The sequence below is a fragment of the Ailuropoda melanoleuca genome, chromosome 11, assembly GCF_002007445.2.
Source record: "Ailuropoda melanoleuca isolate Jingjing chromosome 11, ASM200744v2, whole genome shotgun sequence".
NCBI lineage: Eukaryota > Metazoa > Chordata > Mammalia > Carnivora > Ursidae > Ailuropoda > Ailuropoda melanoleuca.
The window spans coordinates 51201910-51229278 of record NC_048228.1 but is presented as its reverse complement, the minus strand read 5'-3'; the positions used below and the strand labels follow the sequence as shown (position 1 = coordinate 51229278).

At 37.8% G+C, this 27369-nt stretch overlaps 1 protein-coding gene across 1 annotated transcript in view; it reads left to right on the top strand.

The window, feature by feature from the left end:
* Window positions 1–27369, top strand: part of ART3 (ADP-ribosyltransferase 3) — a 153651-nt gene that overhangs the window by 57811 nt on the left and 68471 nt on the right. The gene's annotated exons all lie outside the window — the stretch shown is intronic.

Below are 27369 nucleotides of genomic sequence, written 5' to 3'. Positions count from 1 at the left end.
TATATTTTACAAGTGTTATTTAGTTTATAAAGTTGTATGACTTGTGGATTTTTAAAAAATGATTCTCTTCTCTTATGTGATGTTTTTACATCTTGGGTTCTACTTTAACCCTTATTTTCTTTTTATTTACCTTTACCTTTTCCACTCGAGCTTTCTAGCACTATTTGTTTTAAGTGGGTCATATGCAAATACTTTAAAATGTCGTATCTAAAGGACATTTAATGGGTGAATTTATTTACTGAGTAATTGGTAATCTGTAAACTTTAAAAAATGCTTTCTTGCTGTTTTCTGTTTTCTTTATTTCGTCTTCTTTTTTTTTTAATTCCAGTATAGTTGACATACAGTGTTCTATTAGTTTCAGGTGTACGACTTAGTGATTTAAAAATTATGTACATTATTCAGTGCTCATCATGACCTTGATCTTTCTTCACCTATTTCACCCATCCCCCCACTCACCTCCTTTCTGGTAACCATCAGTTTGTTCCCTATAGTTAAGTGTCAGTTTTTTTGTTTCTCTTTTTTCCTTTTGTTTGATTCTTAAATTGCACATATGAGTGAGATCATATGGTATTTGTCTTCTCTGAGTGACTTATTCTGCTTAGTATTATACTCTAGATCCATCCATGTTGTTGGGAATGGCAAGATTTCTTTTTTATGGCTGAGTACTATTTCATTGTATGTATGCATGTGTATATTTCTATGTATATATAGAGATTTATATACACACCTCATCTTCTTTATACATTCATCTATGAATGGACACTTGAGCTGTTTCCATAATTTGGCTATTGTGAATAATGCTGCAATAAACATAAGGATGCATATATCCTTTTGAATTAGCATTTTCATATTCTTTGTTTAAATACCCAGTAGTGTGAGTTAGTTCTATTTTTAACTTTTGGAGGAACCCACATACATTTTTCCACAGGAACTCTAGCCGTTGATATACCTAGATTTCTTTCTCACTTTAAATTAAATATCTTTTCCTGAACGTTTTTCTTTCTTTTCTTTTTTTTTTTTTAAAGATTTTATTTATTTATTTGACAGAGTGAGAGGGACAGACAGTGAGAGAGGGAACACAAGCAGGGGGAGTGGGAGAGGAAGAAGCAGGCTACCAGCGGAGGAGCCTGATGCAGGGCTCGATCCCAGGACGCTGGGATCACGCCCTGAGCCAAAGGCAGATGCTTAACAACTGAGCCACCCAGGCGCCCCCCGGAACGTTTTTCTTATGTGACTTGAAAGGAATACATTGTTTTATGTTTTGCTAGTAATCCATAGTTTTTTTTTGTTTGTTTGTTTGCTTTTTTTACCTCACATTTTAGCATTATTTACATCAACCATGAATAGTATCTTCTGGTTCTTTCTTTTGTAAGATGAGAAAAATCACTATCACACATTTCCTCCTATTTCCACTTCTGTTGCATAATCTGGGATAGGTAGGTAGTCTACTGTTCTCAGATGATTTTTTTATATTATTTAATTTCTCTTTTGAGAATTATCTTGTACATTTTATCCTGAAATCATATATTTATTTGCACATATTCCACATTTAAATTCTTTTTTTTTTTTAAGATTATTTATTTATTTATTTGACAGAGGGAGACAGCCAGCGAGAGAGGGAACATGAGCAGGGGGAGTGGGAGAGAAGGAAGCAGGCTCCCAGCGGAGGAGCCTGATGTGGGGCTCGATCCCAGAACACCGGGATCATGCCCTGAGCCAAAGGCAGACGCTTAGTGACTAAGCCACCCAGGCGCCCCCACATTTAAATTCTTTTAACAACCAAAAGTTTTAAAAACCTTAGTTTTCCACAATTTTATTTTTTTATTGAGATATAATTTAGATACCAAAAAATTTACCCTTTTAAAGTATGCAGTTAAGTGTGGGAATTTTTTGTTTTTTTGTTTTTTGGAGTTTTTTTTTTTTTTTGAGAGAATGCACACATGAGCTGTGGGGGGGGGTGGCAGGCAGAGGGAAAGAGAGAATCTTAAGCAGGCTCCATGCCTAGTGCAGAGCCTGATGTGGGGCTTGATCTTACTACTCTGAGCTGAAATCAGGAGTTGGGTGCTTAACTGAGCTACTCAGGTGCCCCAGTTCAGTTGTTTTTAGTAAGGTTGTACAATATCTGATTCTAAAAATCTTATTTTCATTCCAGTATAGTTAATGTATAGTGTTATATTAGTTTCAGCCATTCAATATAATGATTCAGTAATTCCATATATTACTCAGTGCTCATCAAGATAAGTGTACTCTTAATTCCCTTTACCTGTTTCACCCATCCACCCACTCACCCACCTCCCCTCTGGTAACCATCTGTTCTTTATAGTTAAGAGTCTGTTTTTTTGCATTGTCTCTTTTTATTCCTTCATTTGTATCTTAAATGCCATGTATGAGTGAAATCATATGGCATTTGTCTTTCTCTGACTTCTTTTGCTTAGCATTATATAACCACCCATGTTGGAAACAGCAAGATTTCATTCTTTTTTTTTTAAGATTTTATTTATTTATTTATTCAAAGAGAAAGAGCGTGAACAAATGGGGAGGGGCAGACGGAGAAGCAGAATTCCTGCTGAGCAGGGAGCCTGACGCAGGACTCAATCCCAGGACTCTGGGATTATGACCTGAGCTGAAAGCAGACGCATAACTGACTATGCCACCCAGGCGCCCAGGATTTCATTCTTTTTTATGGCTTAATAATACTCCATTGTATATGTATACCACATCTTCTTTATCCATTCATGTCTGGATGAACACTTCAGCTGTGTTCATAATTTGGCTATTGTAAATAATGCTGCAATAAACATAGGGGTGCACATATCCTTTTGAATTAATGTTTTCATATTTTTTGTGTAAATACCCAGTAGTGTGATTATTAGATCATATGGTAGTTCTATTTTTAATTTTTTAAGGAACCTCCATACTTTTTTCCACAGATGCTGGACCAGATTGCTTTCTTTTTTTTTTTTTTTAAAGATTCCATTTTATTTATTTGACACAGAGAGAAGAGAGATCACAAGCAGAGGGAGTGGCAGAGGGAGAGGGAGAAGAAGGCTCCCGGCTGAGCAGGGAGCCCGATGCAGGGCTTGATCCCAGGGTCCTGGGATCATGACCTGAGCCGAAGGCAGATGCTTAACTGACTGAGCCACTGAGGTGCCCCTGGTTTGCTTTCTACCAACAGTACCCAAGGGTTCCTTTTCCTCTCTATCCTCGCCATCCTCGCCAACACTTGTTGTTTCTTGTGTTTTTTATTTTAGCCATTCTGAGAGTTGTGAGGTGATACCTCATTGTGGTTTTGTTTTGCATTTCCCTGATGATGAATGATGTTGAACATCTTTTCATGTGGTTGTCGGCCGTCTGTATATTTTCTTTGGAGAAATATCTGTTCATGTCTTCTGCCCATTTTTTCATTGGATTGTTTTACTTGTGTTGAGTTGTGGAAGTTCTTTATGTATTTTGAATACTATCAAATATGTTATTTGTAAATATCTTCTCCCATTCTGTAGGTTGTATTTTAGTCTTGTTAATTGTTTCCTTTTTTGTGCAGAAGCTTTTTATTTTGGTGTAGTCCCAGTGGTTTATGTTTGCTTTTGTATCCCTTGACTCAGGAGATATATCTAGAAAAATGTTAACCACAGCTGATATCAGAGAGATTACTGACTGTGCTCTCTTCTAGGATTTTTATGGTTTCTTGTATCACCTTCAGGTCTTTAATCCATTTTGAGTTTATTTTTGTGTATAGTGTAAGAAAGTGGGCCAATTTCATTCTTCTGCATGTAGCTATTCTCCATTTTTGTTTTGCCAATACAATTTGTTGAAGAGACTGTTTTTTTCCCATTGCCTATTCTTTCCTCCTTTGTTGAAGATTGATTGACCATATAATTGTGGGTTTATTTCTGGGTTCTCTATTCTGTTCCATTGATATATGTGCCTATTATTTTTTAAGAGAGGTGGGGAGAGGGAGAGGAAGAAGGAGAGGAAGAATCTTAGGCAGCTCCACGCCCAGTGAGGAGCCAGACATGGGCTCCATCTCACAACCCTGACATCATGACCTGAGCCGAAATCAAGGGTCAGATGCTTAACCAGCTTAGCCACCCAGGCACGCCCATGTGTTTATTTTGTGCCATTACCATACTGTTTTGATTACTACTGCTTTGTGATATAACTTGAAATCTGGAATTGTGATACTCCAGCTTTGATTTTTGTTTTCAGGATTGCTTTTGCTATTCGGGGTCTTTGTGGTGCTATACAAATTTTAGGATTGTTCTAATTTTGTGAAAAATGCTGTTGTATTGATAGGGATTGCATTATATCTGTATATTGCTTTGAGTAGTATGGACATTTTAACAATATTTGTTCATCCAATTCATGAACATGGGATGTATTTCCATTTATTTCTATTGCCTTTAGTTTCTTTCAGTGTTTTATGCTTTTCATAGTACAGGTCTTTCACATCCCTGGCTAAGTTTAATTTCTAGGTATTTTCTTATTTTTAATGTAATTATAAATGGGATTGTTTCCTTAATCTCTTTGTCTGTTCCTTCATTATTAGCGTACAGAAATGCAACAGTTTTCTGTACCTTGATTTTGTATCCTGTGACTTACTGAATTCATTTATCAGTTCTAGTGGTTTTTTGATGCAGTCTTAAAAAAATTTCTATCTATAGTATCATGTCATCTGCAAATAGTTTTACTTCTTCCTTATCAGTTTGGATGCCTTTTATTTCTTGTTATTTCTTTTGTTGTGATTGCTGTGGCTAGGACTTCCTGTACTGTGTTGAATAAAATTGGTGAGAATGGGTATCCTTCCCTTGTTCCTGACTGTAGGGGAAAAGTTCTCAGTTTTTGAATATAATGTTGGCTGTGGGTTTTTTCATATAAGGCCTTTATTATGTTGAGGTTTGTTTCCTCGAGACCTGCTTTGTTGAGGATTTTTATCACAAATCGGTGTTGTACTTTGTCAAATGCTTTTTCTGCATCTGTGGTAGTTTTTAATATATTGTTTGATTAGGGTTTGCTAGTATTTTGTTGAGGATTTTTGCTTCTGTGTTCATTAGAGATAGTGACCTGCAGTTCTCTTTTTTGTACTGTCTTTATCTGGTTTTGGTATCAGGGTAATATTGGCCTCATAGAATGAACTTGGAAGTTTTCCTTCTTTTTGTATTTTGTGGAATAGTTTGAGAAAAATGAGTATTAACTCTTCAAATGTTTGGTAGAATTCACCTATCAAGCCATTTGGTCCTGGACTTTTGTTTGTTGGGAGTTCTTTGATTACTGATTCAATCTCATTGCTGGTAATCCGTCCAAAATTTCTATTTCTTCCTGATTCAGTGGGGGGTTGTTGGTGTGGAATTTTTCATAATATTCTCTTACAAGCTTCTGTATTTCTGTGGTGTCAGTTGTTATTTTTTCTTTTTCACTTGTGATTTTATTTGAGTCCTCTCTCTTTTTGGCTGAGTCTGGCAAAACATTTATCAATTTTGTTGATCTGTTGTCTTGATTTTTGTTTGCTTGGTTTTCTTTTTTTTTTCATTTATTTCTGCTCTAATTATTATTATTTCCTTCCCTCTACTGGTTTTGGGTTTTTGTTCTTTTTCTAGCACTTTTAGGTGTATGGTTATTTATTGAGATTTTTCTTGTTCCTTGAGGTAGGCCTGTATTGCTATAAACTTTCCTCTTAGAACAGTTTTGGTGCATCCCAAAGTTTTTGGACTGTTGTGTTTTAATTTTTATTTATTTCTACCCTTGGATTTCTTTTTGATTTCCTGGTTAACATGTTATTTAACCTCCATGTATTTGTGGTCTTTCCAGATTTTTTCTTGTGGTTCATTTCTGGTTTCATAGCATTGTGGTCAGAAAAGATGCATGGTATGACTTGATCTTTTTTAATTTGTTTAGACTTGTTTGTGGCCTAATATTCTGGAGAATGCTCTATGTGCACCTAAAAAGTATGTGTATTCTGATGTTTTAGGATAGAATGTTCTATATATATCTATTAAATCTACATGGTCCAATGTGTCATTCAAAGCCATTGTTTTCTTGTTGATTTTCTGATTGGGTGATTGGTCCATTGATGTAAGTGGGTTGCTAAATTCCCCTACTATTATTATATTACTATCAGTTATTTTATGTTTGTTATTAACTATTTTATGTATTAGGGTGTTCCTATGTTGGGTGCATAAATATTTACAGTTGTTGTATCTCCTGGTTTTGTTGTCTCCTTTATTAATTTATAGTATCCTTTGTCTTTTCATACAGTCTTTTTTTTTTTTTTTTAAGATTTTATTTATTTGAGAGGGAGAGTGAGTGAGAGAGAGCACGAGTGAGGGGAGGAGCAGAGGGAGAAAAAGCAAACTCCCTATTGAGCAGAGAGCCTGATGCAGGGCCCGATCCTGGGACTCTGGGATCATGAACTGAGCCGATTAACCAACTGAGCCACCCAGGTGCCCCCAGTCTTTGTTTTAAAATCTGTTTTCTCTGTTATAAGTATTGCTACTCCAGCTTTCTTTCAACATCCATTTGCATGAGAGAGGTTTTTCTATTCTCTCATTTTCAATCTACAGTGTCTGTAGGTCTAAAATGAGTCTCCTTGTAGGTTGCATATAGATGGGTCTTATTTTTTTTATCCATTCTGTCATTGTATGTCTTTTGATTGAAGTGCTTAGTCCATTTACATTCAAAGTTTAATTATGAATAGATGTGTATTTATTGTCATTTTGTTACTTATTTTGTGGTTGTTTCTGAATTTCTTTCTGAAGTTGTTACCAGTGGGAGAGTCTGTGTTGTGTGAATGGAGGTTTTGTTTCTTGAATTTCCCATGAAAGGTTTACATGAGGATATGCACTCAAATAAAGACAACCAGAAGGAAAGTAGAACAAAGTGGTCTGTTAAGTACAGTACACAGTCAAGGTGGGAGAGTGGGCAGGCCTAGAGGTAGCAACTGCACTGGGGTTATGGATGTCTTTTCTTTTTATGTTTGCAGAGGTTATGGATCATAGCCAGGGCAGTCCCAACTGAAGTTGTTTCTAGTCCTCTAAGAGACTCCTCCTCCTGGTTGGGAGGGGAAGTTTTAGGCCCTACAAGGTTCTTGTTGGAACTCTCATGGCCCTCTTCCCCCATGGGTGGGGGTGAGAGGGTCAAAACCACAATGTAAATATATTATAATGAAGTTATAAGTTACCTGGGGCAAAGGTTGAAGAGGAGAGTACATGTTCTGCACTTGTGGCTCTTGTCAGCCTCAGGGTGATAGAAACCAGTAAGGCCAGGATGTTGTTCCCTGAGGCTTCTAATGTGTCACCTATTTATCACTGCCTCTGCCTCCAGCTTATGTCTAACTGACTGCCTACGCTATCAGTCCTTGCTTCTCTTTCTCTTTCTTGGTTTGCTGGTTTTCTTTAACGGTATATTTGGATTTCTTTTTCTTTATTCATTGCGTATCTAGTAGTGGTTTTTGATTTGTGATTATCATTAGGTTTGTATATAACCTCTTCTGCATATAGCCATCTGTATTGTAAGACTGTCTTTAAAGTTCGAATCCATTTTTTACTTCTTTTCTCCCCACATTTTAGATATATGGTGTCATATTTTACATCCTTTTATTTTGTTAGTTCCTTGACTGATTTTTTTACAGAAATATTCATTTCTGCTGCTTTTGTGTTTCCTATTATCATATTGTCACTTTTGGTCTTTCCATTCATAGTCCCCTTTAATATTTCTTTCAGGTTTGGTTTAGTGGTCATGAACTCCTTTGATTTTTGTTTGTCTGGGAAACTCTTTATCTCTCCATCTATTCTGAATGCCTTGCTGAATAGTGTATTCTTGGCTGTAGATTTTTCCCATTTGGCACTTTGAATATATCATGCTACTCTTTTCTGGCTTGCCAAGGTTCTGCTGAAAAATCACTGGTAGACTTACAGTTTCCCTTGTATGTAACTGTCTTCTTTGGTCTTGCTGCTTTAAAAAAAATTTGTTTCTACTACATTTTGTCATTTTAATTACAGTTTGTGTTGATGTGGATCTGCTCGTGTTGATTTTGTTGGGGGTTCACTGTGCCTCCTGGATCTGGGTATTTGTGTCCCTCCGCCAGATTAGGGAAGCTGTATTTTCTTAAGACAAATGTTTCTGCTCCCTTTTCTCTTCTTCTGGGATCCCTATAATATAAATGTTATTACGTTTGATGGAATCACTGAGTTCTCTAAGTCTTTTCCTGTTTTGCATAATTCTTCTTGTTTGTTCAGCTTGATTACTTTCCATTACTCTGTTTTCCAGGTCATTAATTCATTCCTCTGCTGTTGGTCATTACATCAAACATGTTTCTTACTTCATTTAGTGAACCCTTTGTCTCTGCTAGGTTATTCCTTACCTCTGTGTTAAGGGTTTTACTGATACCTTCTACTCTTGTCAAGTCCAGTGAGTATCTTTATGATCATTACTTTACTTACTTACTTATGTATTTGGAAGGGTGGCAGCAGGGGCAGGAGAGACAGAGAAAGAGAATCCAAAGCAGGCTCCACACGCAGTGCAGAGCCCGATGTGAGGCTTGATCTCACAACTGTGAGATCATGACCTGAGCTGAAATCAAGAGTAGGATGCTTAACCGACTAAGCCACCCAGATGTCCCTATGATCATTTACTTTAAATTCTCTATCAGGCATGTTACTTATATCTGTTTAGCTTAGATCTCTAGCCCATGGCCTTGTCCTGTTCTTTCATTCAGGACATATTCCTTGTCTTCTCATTTTGTCTAAGGATAGTCAGTTACCTCTCCTGTTTTTGAGGGTAATGGTCTTATGAAGAAGTGGTCCTATATGTCCTGCAGTATAATGTCCCCTGTTTCCCAAGGCCTGGCATGTCAGGGAGTGTCTCCAGTATGTGCTGATTGCTTTTGTGAACCGGCTGCTTTACCCTTCAAGCCCCTCATCTGCAAAGGCTCTCTTTGCCTGTTGCAGGTGGTGTTTGGTCCCTGGCCTGAATGTGGCGAGTTTTAACGAAGTGTGCTTTTCTTTGCTTGTAAAATGAGGCCTGTCGCCACCACCATCAGAACCAAAGCCTCAGAAGATTCCTGAATTGGGAGACATGGTGTTGGCAGGGGTTTGGGCAAGTCTTCGGCGGGGGGGGCATACTGTGACTCAGGCAAATGTGGCTTTGAAAGGCAGTTCCACCGGAGTGCAGGAGGCTAGGGCTTGGTATAAGCAGATTAGGTAGCGAGTATTGGTGCTGTGTTGGTTCTGCAGGTGGTCCTGTGGCTATGTTGAAGGGTAGGGGAGGGAAATAGCACCTGCCAGTTCCTTTGTTCCCAGAGGGTTCCCTCCATGAGCACTGTCTCTCTGGAATACTCTCTGAGATTAGTGAATAACCTCCCCACTGTGTGCCCTAGGCCTGCTTCAGATCACTGTTTCTACTCTATGTCCCCAGACTGTTTGCCCTGCCTTCTCTACAAGAACAGTCCCAATGTCCTCTGGGCCTTCCCTGAGCCAAGCCTGCTGACCTTTAAAATTCCAGGCTTTAAACCCCGATGATTGCAAGAACTCATGAAATCGGTCCCTCTCACTTTCCAAGCCAGTTGCTTTGGGGGTTCATCTTCTCCATGTGGGCTCCCTTGTGTGCCAGTCTGTCTCTTGCCTTTCTCAACAACTGGAACTCCCTCCCCACCATAGCAGCTATGATCCATTTCTCTCTCAAAAGTGTCTCTGCACTTCCTACCTTCTTTAATGTGGCCTCTTCTCTACCTTTAGTTTTGGAGTTGTTCTCCGAGTCTTCAGGTGGATTTCTGGGGTATTGAGGATTATTTGATGGTTATTTAGTTGTATTTGTGGGACAAGGTGAGCCTAGGGTCTGCCTAATCTGCTGCCATCTTCCCCTGCTCTTGCTGATGGGTCTTTTTTTTTTTTAATCCATTCTTTCACCCTGTGTCTTTTTAAAACAAAAATTTTTTAAAAGATTTATTTATTTCACACAGAGAGAGATAGCAAGTGTGCACGTGGAGTGGAGAGAGAGGGGTAGAGATAGAGGGAATCTCAAGCAGACTCCGTGCTGACCACGGAGCCAATGTGGAGCTTGATCTCACAACTGTGAGTCACAACCTGAGCTGAAACTAAGAGTCAGACACTTAACCGACTGAGCCACCTAGGTGCCCCCCCAACCCTGTGTCTTTTGATTATTTAGTCCATTTACATTCAAAGTAGTTGTTGATAGGGTATGTATTTATTGCCATTCTGTTACTTATTTTATAGTTGTTTTGTAGTTCTTTTTCTTTCTTGCTCTCTTCTTTCACAGTTAGTTGGCTTTTTTTAGTGATATACTTGGATTCTGTTTTCTTTATTTTTTGCATTACTATTACTCTTTTCTTAAAGATTTTATTTATTTATTTGTCAGAGAGAGAGAGGGAGAGATAAGGAGAGTGCAAGCAGGGGGAGCAGCAGGCAGGGGGAGAAGCAGCTCCCCACTGACCATGATGTCGGGCTTGATCCCAAGACCCTGGGATCATGACCTGAGCAGAGGCAGGTGCTTAACGGAACGAGCCAGCCAGGTGTCCCACTATTACTGATTTTTGATTTGTGGTTTGTTTATAACAGCTTCTGCATCTTCTGCATATAGCGGTCTGTATTAAATTGATGGTCACTTAAGTTTAAATCTATACTTTACTCCCCTCTCACCCACATTTTAGGTATGTGGTCTCATACTTTGTTTACACCCTTTTATTTTGTGAGTCCTTTTAATGATTTTAACAGATACATGTATTTTTTACTACTTTGTGCTTCATACTTTTCTCTTGTGGTCTCTCCTTTCTACTCAAAAATTCCCCTTTAACATTTCTTGTAGGGTGGTTTACTGGTCATGAATTCCTTTAACTGTTGTCTGTCTGGAAAACTTTTTTAAAAATTTTATTTATTTGAGAGAGGAGAGAGAGAATGAAAGAGTAAGCATGAGCAGGGAGGGGCAGAGGGAGAAGCAGACTCCCTGCTGAGCAGGAGCCAGATACGGGGTTCAATCCCAGGACCCCAGATCACAACCCGAGACCAGGCAGATGCTTAACCAGTTGAGCCACCCAGGAGCCCCTGAACTTTACCAAATTTCTAATGTTAAAGGAGCTATATCTGAATGATGAGCGCAAAGAGAAGAAATAAGCTTTTAGTTTTCAGTGATTGAAGATTTGAAAAATAGTTACTGACAGTTCAATTTACTTTGCTTTTTAACTATGTCTATTCATGCTGGTCAGACACAGGCTATCTGTGTCTTGTTCCTGGAATTGAATGACGGTTTTCCATTGTCGTAATTAAATTTATTGCAAAGGAGAGGATTTCCTGGACTAGCGAAGCTACAGGTGATTTATTGAACTACAGCTTTTTCATTTTCTTGGAAACTACTCAATTAAGATTTTGATGTACCATTCTTTGTCTGAAAGGAAAACTCAATATTTACACTTTTGGAATGAGAGTTATCAAATAACAATCATTATTTGCTTTTTAAAAAAAAAAGATTATTAATTTGAGAGAGAGAGAGCACAAGCCGGGGGAGGCCGGGGAGAGGCAGAGGGAGAAGGAGACTCCCCACTGAACAGGGAGCCCGACGAGGGGCTCCATCCTAGAACACTGGGATCATGACCTGAACCGAAGGCAGATGCTTAACTGGCTGACCACCCAGGTGCCCCCATTATTTACTTTTTAAACGGGCAAAGTGTAACATATAAGTATTGTTTGTTTTATCTAGGACCAAATTTACTTGCCTTGACCTGTTACTTTTTGCAAGGTTTACTGCCAAGTTGATTTTATTAGGTTATAATTAAGTGTTAAAGAGAAGCTACTTGATTTATTTTCACAATAATTCAGAGGGAAAAAAGGAACATGGATTTGAAATGAATTACATCCTTTTAAAGTTTAAGTAAAATTTTAAAACCTTGTATGGTAAAATTTAGAACACAGCATAAGAAACAATCAAATTGTTACATCAGTAAATAGATTAACGCTCTTTTCCGTGTCTTCTATACTCCTCACAGAATGCTGCCATTAGCATGTATTGAGCCAGGAGCAGTGGGTTGTACAAAGCAGCTTCAGTATGACCATAAAACCTCAGAGAAGTCGTTTTTTCTCACAACAAAGGCAGCTTTGTGGATGGCCTTAAACTGGCCGCCTGGAAAATGACTGTAATCCACAACTGCCAGGTCAATGTGGATGTTTATGTTAATTTTCCAAGTTGGGAAACAGCATGTCTATTGTTAGGGGTTAGGAGCATGTGAGAGATTAGCAAGGAGCAACTTTACAAACAACTAATTGAAGGAAGTTTCATTTAATAAGGGAAAATTACACAGTAGCTTCACTTATTATTAGTTTACTTCCATGCTTTTCAGAGAAGTTGGAAGAGAGAGGAAAACAGATCTGGCTGATATTATTTCAGGGCTAGTTGGAAAAAGAATAATGCACAAATGGATCGTGCCTGGAGAGATGAGTCCTGCATGTGAATGTTAGAGGAGCTATGTGTGTAAGGTATGAAGCTGCATTGGATTTATTTGTATATATTTTTCAGTAGGATAAGAAAATAGCCATTTAAAACGAGCATTTCCGTACATGTGACTTCCCAGTTGCAACTAAAGGTTGATCAATGTAATGTTTTAAATAGGAGATGCAGTCAAAGTATAAAAACAAAAGGACTGAAAGGATATTTTTTGTTACTGTATTATCCTGATACTTAGAATAAATGACTTTCTTTTGGATTCAAAACAAAAATAACTTTTAAATATTTAGATTGGCTCTGTATTATTTTTATTTGTACATTATGCTGAATGCTATTTTCCTTTTAATAAAAAGTGAACAAACTCTATTCTCATTTTCTTATTTCTGAGATTTTCCTAACTTCCTGGTTCCACCTTAGATACATATACAACCTAGCTTACTTTCTATGTTTATTTCCCTATTCTTACTTTTAATGTGGGGGTTGGTGAGTACTAGGAGGTGTAGTCAGGGAAATATGGCTCACTCCTCAGCTCTTGTTCCTGCTGCTCACCTTGCATCTTGTACCAGTTGTGGGCTGAATATATGGTGGTAATAGGATGAGTGATAGAGACCACAACTGCCACCATTTGTTGGATGCCTAGTGTATGCTATTGTACATACGGTCTCACTAGTCCTCACAATAATTCTGTAAGGAAGAGCACCACCATCCACTGTTTAAAATGAGGCTTCAGATGATTAGGTAACTCTTCAAAATATTTAACACACTTAGTAACATTCTAGTGAGTAGCAGAATTGGGATAGCAGCAGTAAAGCATACTGGAGTTCCCTTCTGTGATGAAATGAGAGTGAGATACAACCTCAGAGGTTTGACTTTGTGACTCCCAGATCTAAGCCTCCTGGAAAATAGAAAACTCAAAAGAAGATTGGAGTAGAAGACTAAGTATGGAATAATTTTGGATAAATAGACTCTTACGGTCTAGAACCCCATTTAATTTATATTGTGAGACTTCTTAAAATTTGCCCTTTGTTAGTAATATTTATCCTCTATTTCCCCATCATGACTAGCAGTAGTGACTCTTAGAAAGCTTCAGAACAACTGACGCTTACGCTAAGTATAGAGAAAAAGGAAAGAAGCCTGTGTTCTTTATACAATTAGCTGAGATGGACAGCTAGCTACTGGTCTTAGGCAGTAGTTGTGTCAGTGCAATAGGCAGCAAGCAGGGCAATCCCTGTCCTTGGAAATTTATATTGGATGAAGGCCTTAGATCTTTCTAGGGGAGACAGGGAAGGATAGAGAAGGAGGTAAAGAAACTGTTTTAGGACATCACTGTTAGCTGTCACAGTGCTGCTCCATATTGTCATCCGTTCATCCCACTGCCTTTCTCCTTTTCTCTAGCCTGTATTCTAAATCCTTTCTTAGAGTTCCAGTAGCCCTAGTTTCTACCTGTCTCCTCATCCCAGGCCCCTTCCCTTCTTGTAACTTTGAAGTTTGAATTTACATATTTGGAAGGATGCCAAGAATCAGCCCAGCTAGTAGTTGGATTTCTGTAAGAATTAAACTAGTGGAGGAAGGCTTTTACTCATAGCTCTGGAGTCTTCCCCAAATCTGAAGAATGTGCAGAGTCCAGAGCTGAGTCTGGAAAGCTAGAGAGATACTGTGGACATATTGCCAAAATTGAGGGCTCAGAAATAGGTCTCACATTGCCAGGAATCCAAGAGTTAGGGAAAGAGAAAAGAAAGGAAGTTTTAGAGTAAATGGGGAGCAGCCTTGGGAATTGCCAAGAGCAACCATTATTGTTTAACAGCAGCAAGTAATGAGGCGTTGAATGTATTTTGATAGACCAGGAGAGAGGAATAGTTCCTGTTGTCCACCAGGTTGGGGACAGAGCGAATAAGAAAAAGAGTTGTATTCCTGACATCTTAAGTTGAGACCAGTAGTGTATTTCTCCCTAAAAAAAAATAATACATGTTAAGTTAGTTAGATTTCTAGGCTAGCCTGCTAAAATAGAGTTACCTCATAAGGCACTTGAAATATAGACTCTGGGGGAACCTGGGGCTCAGTCAGTTAAGCATCTGCCTTCAGCTTAGGTCATGATCCCAGGTCCTGGGATTGAGCCCTGCATCAGGTTCTCTGCTCCGGAGGGAGCCTGCTTCTCCCTCTTCTTCTGCCTGCCTTTCTCTCTGCTTGTACTTTCTCTCTCTCAAATAAATAAATTCTTTAAAAAAATATATAGACTTTGTTGTGGGAAAAAAATCATCTTGATAGAAAATAATAGGTTTTCATGTGAATTTTTGAATTAGGCTCCATTGATAAGTGGGAACTACCTGTAAATTAGAATTAAAGAAAAAATAGCCAAACTTCAGGATGTTATCATGGTTTATAGATATTCATTAAAAAAGATAATTTACTCTTAATTTTTTAAAAATTAAAAAATAATAGTGACATTTTTGAGGAATACTGATCAGTTATTTTATAGAATGTTCCACAATTTTGGCTTATTCTTATGTTTTCTCATAATTATAATGAGGTTATGCATTTTTGGGCAAGAAAACTACAAAATACTGTTATATCTGTGTCTGCCATGAAGAACTATCACAGATTGGAGGAGACAAGAAAAAATAACTAAATACAGTGTCGATCTTGGATAGGATCCTAGAAAAAAAGGACACTGGTGGAAAAATTGGTGAAATTAAATAAAGTCTGTAGTTTAGTTAATACTGTACCAGTGTTCATTTTCTGTTCTTGATAATTGTACTATGGTAATATAAGATGCGAACAGTAGGAGAAGTAGAGTGAGGGAAATAAGGATACACTGTACTATTTTTGCAACTTTCTAAAAGCCTAAAATTAACTCAAAAAGTTAAGAATAATATCTAAACTTACATCATGCCTACTACGTGCTAGACTCTGCATCTATTTTAACTCTTTCTTTCTTATTTTATTTTTAAAGATTTTATTTATTTATTTGACAGACAGATAGCCAGCGAGAGAGAGAACACAAGCAGGGGGAGTGGGAGAGGAAGAAACAGGCTCATAGCAGAGCAGGGAGCCCGATATGGGGCTCCATCCCAGGACCCTGGGATCATGCCCTGAGCCAAAGGCAGACGCTTAACGACTGAGCCACCCAGACGCCCCTATTTTAACTCTTTGATTCCTCTCAACAGCCTTGTGACGGGAACTATTATTATCCCCATTTGACAGATAAGACAACTGGATACAGAGAAGTAAGAAAAAGAGGTGTCCAGTGTCACATAGCTAGAAAATGACTGTTGGGATTAAACTGAGGCTTTCTGGATGCAGAAGGTCATTGCGTCATACTGGCTTTCAGTGTGCTCTTGCATGTGTGCATGCATTTCCTCCTTCTCTTCCCCTCCCCCCATGTATATGACTTAAAAATAATTCTTAAAGCAGTAGGTTCAAGATGGCCATGTAGGAGGATCTTGAACTCACTTCCTACCACAGACACAACAGATTTACAACTGTATATGGAATAATTTCCTCTAAGACAGACCTGAAAACAAGATGAACAGAACCTCTACAACAAAGGATAAAAGGGCAGCATTGCAACGAGTAGGAGAGGCAGACATGGTCTCACAAACAAAACAAAACAAAACACACCAAAATACCACCCCAGGCACAGCAGTCCACAACCAGGAAGGATCTCAAAAATATGGAACTTTTCCTTGAGAAGCAAGGGTCTCTGCTACATATCAGACACCCCAGCCTGCACAGGAGAGGTGAGTCCCTTCTGTGCCTGGCTTTGAGTACTAACAGGGATTATGTTCAGGAAAACCACAGAACTGTAGGGAATGGAGAAGAACTTGACTCTTTTTTTTTTTTTTAAAGATTTGAGAGAGAAAGATTTTGTTTATTTGAGAGAGAGCAAGCAGGAGCAGGGAAGGGGGCAGAGGGAGAAGGACAAGAAGACTCTGTGCCGAGCAGGGACCCTGAAGTGGGACCTGATCCTAGGACCCTGAGATCATGACCTGAACTGAAGTCAGACACTTAACCAACTGAGCCACCTAGGCACCCCAGGAAGAACTTGTGATTAAATGGCTTGTTCATAGACTCACTGACCATTGGACCCAATGCAGAAATACCAGTTTGGAAAGCACCTAGGTTATAAGTGAAGGACATACACTTACTAATCTTGAAGTGTCTGTCTGAGAGGCAGAAACTTTTTGGGACTCTGCTGGGATGGAGACACTGGTAGGTGCTGTTTTTGCAATCTTATTCTAATGTGCTGGTGCTAGCACCAGCAGTTGGCATTTTGGAGCTCTTCCTCTAGCCTGTTGGCATAGGAGGGCACACCCTGCTGAGGGCCCTGCCCACCCCTGCACTGCAGTCTTGCATCATAGCCAGACTAGCAAGAGTTCCACCTACTCTCATGTCGTGGCCCCACCAAAGTAGGCAGGTGTGTACCGCTCCCACACAGGATGCCCCTTGAGTGCTTGGCATGGGTGGCCAGAGGGATAGCACTTCTGAGTTCCATCATACATCTCTTACACAAAACTACTCCTTCAAGGCTGGGAGAGGTAGCTGATTTGCCTAATATGTAAAAACAAAGATGCAGGCAAAATGAGACAGAGGAATATGATCTGAATGAAAGAAGAAGACAGAACTTCAGAAAAATACCTTCATGAAACAGAGATAAGAAATGTGCCCAATAAACAGTTCAAAGTAACAATCGTAAAGATGCTCACTGAACTTCGGGGAAGAATAGGTGAACATAGTAAGAACTTCAACAGAGTTAGAAAATGCAAGAAACTACTAAACAGAAGTTAAAGAGCTGAAAAATATTATAACTTAACTGAGAAATTAATTTACTAGAGGGGTCCAATAGCAGATTGAATGAAGCAGAACATGTCAGTAAGCTGGAAGACAAAGCAGTGGAACTCACCCAGACAGAGCAACAAAGAGAAAAAAAGAGGTGGTTTTTTAAAAAAAAAATTTTTTTTTTAATTTATTTGACAGAGAGCACAAGCAGGGGGAGCAGCAGGCGGAGGGAGAGGGAGAAGCAGGCTCCCCGTTGAGCAGGGAGTCCGATGTGGGGTCATGACCTGAGATGAAGGCGGATGCTTAACTGACTGAGCCACCCAGGTGCCCTGAGATAAAAGAGTTTTAAAAACTAAAGCTACCTTAAGGGCTTTTGGAACAACATCTGGAGGAATTACATTTGCATTACAGGGGTCCCAGAAGGAGAAGAGAGAGAGAAGGTGCCAGAAATCTTACTTCAAGAAATAACGACTGAAAACTTCCCTAATCTTGGAAAGAAAACATATCCTCAAGTTCAGTAAGCCCATAAAGTTCCAAATATGATGAACCCCAAAAGATCTATACCAAGACACTTTATAATAAAAATTGTAGAAGTTAAAGAGAGAGTCTTAAAAGCAGCAAGAGAAAAAACTTATGTATAAGGGAAATTCCATAGTCTGTCAGTGGATTTTTCAGCAGAACCTTTGCAGACAGAAGAGTGGCATGACATATGCAAAGCGCTGCAAGGAAAAATCTTCCAACCAAGAATTCTCTAACTGGCAAGGTTATCATTTAGAATTAAAGAGGAGATCTAAAGAGTTTTCTGGATAGGAGTTCATCACCACTAACTGGCCTTGTAGAAATATTAGAGAGACTTTAAAGTGAAAAGGGATGACACTAATTAATAACAAGAAAACATAAAAAATAAAATCACTGGAAAAAGTCAAATATATAGCAAAGATAGAGAATAAATAACTTCTAAAGGAAGTAAGAAAGTTAAAGTTAATAGTAAAATTAACTAAAACTATAATAATCAGTTAAGGGATGCATAAAATAAAAAGATGTGAAATGTGACATTAGGAATATAAAACATGAGGGATGAGTAAAAATGTAAAGTTTAGGAATGTGTTCAAATTAAGTTCCTATTATCTTAAAACCAACTGTTCTATATATATAGTATGATCTCATGGTCCTGAGATTAAGCCCCATGTCGGGCTCTGAGCTGAGCACGGAGTCTGCTTGAGTTTCTCTCCCTCTGCCCCTCCTGCTCGTTTTCTCTCTCTCTCAAATAAATTAATAAATCTTTTAAAAAACCCAGAAAAACAATTAACAAAATGGCAATAATTATATAGCTATCAGTAATTAAATACAAATGGACTGAATTCTCCAAAAGATAAATAGTGGCTGAATGGATAAAAAAATAGAGGTCCATCTGTATATGCTGCCAATAAGAGATTCACTTTTGAAGTAAGGACACAGAATGAAGTGAAGGGATAGAGAAATATCCCATGCATATGGAAATGAAAAGAAACCTGGTATAGCTATACTTACATCAGACAAAACAGATTTTTTAAAAAATTAAGTAATTGTTATTAAAATAGACTTTAAAACAGACTGTACTAAAAGACAAGGGCATTACATAATGATAAAGGGGTCAATCCAGTAAGAAGAGATAACATAAATATATATGCACCCAACATAGGAGCACTGAAATATATAAAGCAAATGTTTACAGACCTAAAGGGAGAAATTGATAGCAGTACAATAATAGTAGGAGACTTTAACACTCTCCATTTACATCATTGGATAGATCAGCCAGACAGAAAATGAATAAGGAAACATCCTCCTTAGTTGGCAAATTAGACCAAATGGACTTAAAGATAAATACAGAACATTCCATCCCAAAGAAGCAGGATACACATTCTTCTCAAGTGCACAAGGAACATTCTCCAGGATACATCAGATGTTAGGCCACAAAATAAGTCTTAATAAATTTAGAAGACTGAAATCCTGTCAAGCATCTTTTCTGACCACAATGGTATGAAACTGGAAATCAATTAAAGAAGAAAACTGGAGGGGTGCCTGGAGGGCTTAGTTAGTTAAGTATCCAACTCTTGGTTTCAGCTCAGGTCATGATCTCAGGGTCGTGGGATCAAGCCCTGCACAGGGCTCCTGCTTGGATTTTATCCCTCTGCCACTCCCCTCACAATCTTCCAAAACTGAATCATGAAGAAATAAGAAATTTGAATAGACAGAGTTCTAGTAAAAAGATTGAATCATAATCAAAAACCTCCCAATAAAATCCCAGGACCGTACAATTTCACTGGTGAATTCTACCAAACTTTCAAAGAAGACTTAATACCCGTTGTTCTCAAACTCTTCCAAAATTTTGGGAGGGAAAACCAAAACCAGACAGGGACTCCACAAAAAAGAAGATGAAAGGCCAGTGTCCTTGATGAACATAGCTGTACAAATTCTCAACAAAAATGAGCAAATCAAATTCAGAAGACATTGAAAGGATCATATGCCATGCTGAAGTGGGACTTATTCCAGGGATGCAAAAATGGTTCAACATCAACAAATCAATCAGTACAAATACACCACATTAACAAAATGAAGGATAGAAACCATATGGTCATCTGAATAGACGTAAAAAAAAAAAAAGCAAGCATTTAGGGGGCGCCTGGGTGGCCCAGTCAGTTAAGCATCTGCCTTTGGCTGGGGTCCTGGGATCGAGCCCCACATTGGACTCCCTGCTCAGCAGGGAGTCTGCTCCCTCTCCCATTCCCTGTCCCTCTGTGCACGCTTGCTCTCTCTGTCTCTCAAATAAAATAGATAAAGCTTAAAAAAAAAAGCATTTAACAAAATTCGACATCCATTTATGATAAAAACTCTTGAGAATGTAGTATAGAGGGAACATACCTCAATGTAATAAAGGCCATATGTGACAACCCCATAGCTAATACCATACTCAGTGGTCAAAAGCTAAAAGCTTTTCCTTTAATCTTAGGAACAAGACAAGGATGTGCACTCTCACCACTTTTATTCAACATGGTATTGAAAGTCTTGGTAACAGCAATATGGCAAGCAAAAGAAATAAAAGTCATCCAGATTGTACAGAAAGAAAGAAAACTGTCACTCTTTGCAGATGGTAGGATGCTATATACAGAAAACCTTAGTCTCCACTAAAAAACTATTAGAATAAACTAATACAGTAAAGTTGGAGGATACAAAATCAATGCACAGAAATCCGTGACATTTCTGTACACTATAATATCAAACTATCAAACAGAAATTAAGAAGGCAATTCTTTTTACAGTTGCATTGAAAAGAGTAAAATACCTTGGAATAAATTAACCAAGGAGGTAAAAGACCTATACAGTGAGGGTGTAAGACATTGTTGAAAGAAAATGAAGAAGAGACAAATAAATGGTTTGTGCTCATGGATTAGAATTAATACTTTTAAAATGTCCATATTACTCAAAGCAATCTACAAATTCAGTGTAATTCCTATTAAAATTCCAGTGGCATTTTTCATAGAACTAGAACAGATAATTAAAAATTATTTGGTACAAAGAAGTACCAAATAACTAAAGCAGTCTTGAGAAAGAGCAAAGCCAGAGGTATCATGCTTCCTGGTTTCAAACTATACTATAAAGCTATAGTAATCAAAACAGTATGGCTTTGGCATAAAAACACACAGATCAATGAAGCAGAATTGAGAACCCAGAAATAAATCCACATGTATATGGATAATTAATTTATGACCAGGAAGCCAAGAATATACAATGGAGAAAGGGTAATTTTCTTCAATATGTGGTGCTGGGATAACTGGACAGCCACATGCAAAAGAATGAAAGTAGAGCACTGTTTTCATACACAAAAATTAAAATGCATTAAAGAAATGACCTGAAAACATAAAATTCCTAGGAGAAAACATAGGTGGCAAGCTCCTTGACATTGGTCTTAATGATGTGGGGCTGACTCCAAAGGCAGGAGAAAGAAAAACAAAAATGAATGAGACTGCATCAAACTAAAAAGCTTTTGCTCAGGGAAGGAAGCAATCCTCAAAACAAAAAGGCAACCTACTGAATAGAGAAGATCTTTGCAGATAGTATATCCAATAAGGGGTTAATAGCCGAAATATGTAAAGAACTCCTACAACTCAACAATGAAAAAAATAAGCAGTGAGCAGAATGGACAGAGGATCTGAATAGACATTTCCCAAGGAAGATACACAGATGGCCAACAGTCACATGAAAAGATGTTCAGCATCACTAGTTATTCGGGATATGAAAATCAAAACCACAATGTTAGACTGTCACACCTGTTAGAATAGCTATTATCAGAAAGACAAGAAATAAGAAGTGTTGGAAAGGATGTGGAGAAAAGAGAGCACTCATATACTGTTGGTGGGAATGTAAATTGGTGCAGCCGCTATTGAAAACAATGGAGATTCCTCAGAAAATTAAGAATAGATTTACAGTATGATCCAACTATTCCACTTCTAGGTATTTATCCAGTGAATGTGAAAACACTAATACAAAAAGATATGTGCACCCCTCTGTTCATTGCAGCATTATTTACAATAGCCAAGATATGGAAACAATCCAAATGTCCATTGATAGGTGAATGGTTAAAGAAGTTGTGGTATATATATGTACAATGGAATATGACTGGGCCATAAAAAAGAATGAAATCTTGTTATTTGTGAAGTCATGAATGGACCTTGAGGGTAGTGTGCTAAGTGAAATAAGTCAGATGGAGAAGGACAAATATCACATGATTTCACTCGTGTGGAATCTAAAAAAACAAAATAGTACAAAAACAAACTCATAGATACAGAGAACAGATTGTTTATCAGAGTGGAATGGGATTGAAGGATAGGCGAAATGGGAGAAGGGGTCGATTATATGCTGATAGATGGTAACTAGACATTTGGTGTAGTGCATATAGATATTGATCTACGATGTGACACACGTGAAACTTGTAATTTTATCTATCAGTTTTATCTCAATAAAAAAATTATTCAGAGTTACCAAAAACAGGTCTATCCTTTCCTGAGGCAATCTCTGTTAACTACTTATTTTTTTAAATCCTTCAGAGAATAATTACTTTTGAACGTTGATAGCAGCCCACTGTGATCCATTTTCATCCATGATATTCAGATATTTCATCCATGATTGCTTTGGCAATATTTTGTTCTCTTTTCAGAAATTTTTCATGGCGTGCTGACTGTTGTAGATAGCAACCGTATTGGAAACTAGGTAATCCCATCTGATATGGTCTGACAAGAAGCCTCTATGAGTACAGTTGACCCTTGAACAACATGGGTTTGAATTGTATGGGTCCACTTATATGTGGATATATTTTGATAGATATAGTACTGTAAATATATTTTTCTTATGATTTTCTTAATTTTTCTTTTCTCAGCTTATTTTAAGAATATAGTATATGATATACAAAATATATGTTAATCAACTGTTTATGTTATTGGTAAGGCTTCTGGTCAACAGCAGGCTATTAAGTTTTGGGGAATCAAAAATTATACATAAATTTTCGACTGTATGGGGATTTGGTACCCCTAATCCCTGCATTGTTAAGGGTCAGCTGTGATGTGTTAATTGCTCATAAGTAACAGTTGCATTCTGTACAATAAAATTAAGTAGAATCAAATTTCATTTAGAATTTAGCCAAGAAGTTCTGCTTTTACTCTCATGAATGCTTTAATTAACATGAATCCCCCCCCTTTTTTTTAAAGATTCATTTATTTTAGAGAGAGAGAGCCCATGTGCGAGCCGGGGGAGGGGCAGAGGGAGAGGAGACTGTGCGGAGCGCAGAGCCTGACTCAGGGCTTGGTTTCATGACCCTGAGATCATGACCTGAGCTGAAAACAAGAGTCAGACAGTTAACCAACTCAGCCACCCAGGCACCCCAAGAATGCCCTTTTCATCTTAATAGTGAGATTACCTATTTATTTTAAACCCAACCCATTCGTAGCCATTGTAACAGTGGCTCTGTTTGTATTCTTTAAAATGAAGGAAGGTTATGATGTGTGGAGTACTGTAGATAGGACCTTTGCGAGTTTGAATGAATTAGTTGAGTCTGGTTACCAGATAATGTAGAGACTGAACCTGAGCTTCCTGTAACTGCAGAGGTAGAGGTTTCTACAAGGTGCATATTATTCTGGAGAAAGATACTATGTTTTAGTGAAAGAGAAAGTTGATAAAATGCATATATTAACAGTTAACTGAGCTTTATAATTCTAGGAATTAATCAGTGCTGTTGCATTTGTTTAGAGAAATTCATTTCTTTCTGTCATCAGGAGCAAAAAAAGAAAACGCAACTAGTTATTTAAAAGGTGAGAAAAAGAGCAGGAAAGGTTATTTCTTGGTTTTAAGTTTAAAAGATTATTAGTTGAACTTTTGAATTTTCGTTTATCTAAAAACTTGAATTAAATGGCTTTTAGCTTACATTCTCAATTGTTCTCAATTGATTTTTTTAATTATTAGTCACCATACAGTACATCATTAGTTTTTGATGTAGTGTTCCATGATTGTTTGCATAAAACACCCAGTGGCTTTTAGCTTACATTCTCAATTGTTCTCAGTTGATTTTTCTTTTTTTTTTCTATAAGATTTTATTTATTTGAGTGGGGGGGCACTCATGAGCAGGGGGAGGGGCAGCGGGAAGGGGAGAAGCAGACTCCCCACTGAGCAGGCCAATGCAGGGCTTGATCCCAGGACCCCAGCCGGGATCATGACCTGAGCCAAAAGGCAGATGCTTAACTGACTGAGCCACCCAGGCACCCCCTCAATTGATTTTTCTGCTTGTAGGTACCTCAGAAGAAAAGTACATGTTTTTGACTTGCCATTCAGTACTCCCGTTACATATTCAGGCAGTCCCTAATTGTGTGAACAACTCAATAAAACTACCAAATGACTTTGACATTTTAAAAAAATGAATTAGTGAAGTTTACTAGCTTTAAGGGTAGGAGAATTTACTTAAAAAAAACAAGCAAACCATGTAAATATGAGTTGGAGGGCTGCCACATTTTTATACGTCTGATGAAGAGAGATGAGGGTTACCGAATAAACCTTTAGCTAAGTATGAGTTGAATGTGTAGCACTAACACTAATAAAATAAGCAAAAGGGTTGTTGATGGGGGATATGGCCAAGAAATCTGTGAGTTATGGGTTAGGAAATCAAAACCTACATTTTAATAGATGTTAATATGATGGTATAATTGTTTTAAACTTGAGAGGTCCCTCCAGGACAGTAACTTTATCTGATTTATCTGCTATTTCCTCCTAATTGCTTTACATAAAACGTGTGTGTGTGCACGCACGTGTGTGTGTATGAATATTTAGGTTGAGGTATAATTAGTATACAACATATATTTGTTTTAGGTGTATACAACATGATCTGATATTTGTAAATATAGCAAAATGATCACCATAAGTCTAGTTAATGTCTGTCACAATACATAAAGAATTTTTTTCTTATGATAAGAACTTTTAAGATCTATTCTCTTAGCAACTTTCATGCATGCGATATAGTATTATTATTACTAACTATAGTTGCCATGCTATATATTACATTCTCATGACTCATTTTATACTGGAAGTTTGTACTTTTTGACACCCTTCCACCATTTCACGAACCTCCCAACCCCCCACCTCTGGCCATCTGATTTCTCTGTGAGCTTGGTTAGCTTTTTTAGATTTCCACATGTCAAATGAAGTCAGGTAAAGTCTTTTAATATATTTATGTAATTCTTGGCTTACAAAATCTAGTTAATTTTTAAGGTACCTGAAATTCAAGCCCAAGAGTATATAGAACTTAGACATTAAATAATAATAGCATCTTTCAGAGTTGTAAGGTGTTGGTGAAACTTCTTTCTTTCCTTTCTTTCAAAGGACAGGCAGACTCTCTTGTTAGGCACTGATGTAGCTGGTGATTTAAGTTGAAGCCAGTGCTTATTTACCATTCCAAAAATCCTAGGGCTTTTAAGAATTATGCTAAATCTACTTAGCCTGTGCTCTATGCAGTAAATAGAACAACAAAGCCTTGGCAACAGCACATCTATTTACAAAATGGTTTACTGAATTTTTTTAAAGTTTTAATTTAAATTCTAGTTAACATACAGTGTAATATTAGTTTCAAGTGTACAATATAGTGATTCAGCACTTCCATAGAATATTTTAAGCCCACTGTTGAGACCTAATGCTCAGAAAAAAGGTTCCTTACAAAATATTACTGTTCATTGGCAATATACCTGGTCACCCAAGAGCTCTGTTGGAGATATGTAGTGAGATTAATATTGTTTCGTGCTTGCTACCACAACTTCCATTTTGCAGCTCATGGATCAAGGAGTAATTTCAACTTTTCTTATTAAGAAATACATTTGTAGGACTACTGCTGCCATTGATAGTGATTCCTCTGATAAATCTGGCAAAATAAATCAAACACCTTCTGGAAAGGATTGACCATTCTAGATGCCATTAAGAACATTAGTGATTCATAGGAAGTGGTCAAAATGTCAACATTAACGGGAGTTCAGAGGACATTGATTCCAATATTCATGGATGACTTTAAGGAGTTCAAGACTTTAGTGGAGGCAGTAACTGTGGATGTGGTAGAGATAGCAAGAGAACTAGAAGTGAAGCCTGAAGATGTGATTGAATTTGTAATCCCATGATAAAACTAACTAGTGAGGATTTGTTTCTTATTGATGAATAAAGAAATTCTTGGGGCACCTGGGTGGCTCAGTCGGTTAAGCATCTGCCTTCGGCTCAGGTCATGATCTCAGGGTTCTGGGATCAAGTCCCACATTGGGCTCCCTGCTCAGTGGGGAGTCTTGCTTCTCCCTCTCCTTCTACCCCTCCTTTCTGCTCGTGCTCTCTCTCTCACACACACACTCTCTCTATATATCAAACAAATAAATAAAATCTTTAAAAAAAAGAAAGTGATTTCTTGAGATGGAATCTATTGCTGGTGAAGATGTTCTGAAGATTGTTGAAATGACAACAAAGAACTTAGAATATTACATAAACTGAGTTAATAAAGCAGCAGCAAGGTTTGAGAGGATTAATTCCTATTTTGAAAGAAGTTTTACTGTGGGTAAACACATGTTACAGAGAAATTGTTCATGAAAGGAAGAGTCGATCGATGCAGCAAACTTCATTGTCTTATTTTAAGAAATTGCTACAGCCATCCCAACCTTCAGCAGCTACCACCCTGATGAGTCAGCAGCCACCAACACTGAGGCAAGAAGACCTTCTACCAGCAACAAGATTATGACTTGTTAAAAGTTCAGATGATGGTTAGCGTTTTTTAGTAGTAAAGTATATTTTAATTAAGGTATACGCATTTTGGGGGCTCCTGGGTGACTCTGTCGGTTAAGTGTCTGACTCTTAATCTCAGCTCAGGTCTTGACCTCAGGGTCATGAATTCAAGACCCACATTCAAGCCCAGCACGGAGCCTATTTAACAAAAAAAGCCATGCCCCCCCTTTTTTTAAAGATATAATGCTATTGTACACTTAGTAGACTATAGTAGAGTGTACATATAACTTTCAGATGCACTGAGAAACCAAAAAAATACATTGACTCGCTTCTTTGCGATAATTCATTTTATTATGGTTGACTGGAACTGAACCTTCAATATCTCTGAGTTTTGCCATTACAGGAAAAGTCTTCATTCATTCAAATACTATAGAAATTAAGGAGGGAGGTCACTTAAATAAAAAAATCTTGATTAACCATTTACCCCAGGGTCTGGTGTAGACAGTATGAAACACCTAGGATGTCTACAGATATAAAACAAAACCAAAAATCCCCAGAAACTGTTTTGAGACAGTGCCTCAGTTTGAAAGTTGAGGTTATTCTTTGGGAGCATGGAGTGAGAAGCACTTGGTACAGAGACTATGGAGATTATGTATTGACAAGATAGTTCTTTATTTTAAAGTATTATGGGTGCCTAGATTATTAGTCATAAGCCAAATTCACAAGATTATTTTCAAGATACCACAACTAGGGGAGGGGAGTGAGGGGAATGGAGTGGCTGAGTGATGGACATTGGGGAAGATATGTGTTGTGGTGAGCGCTGGGTGTTACATAAAACTAATGAATCACAGACCTGTACCTATGAAACAAATAATACATTAAG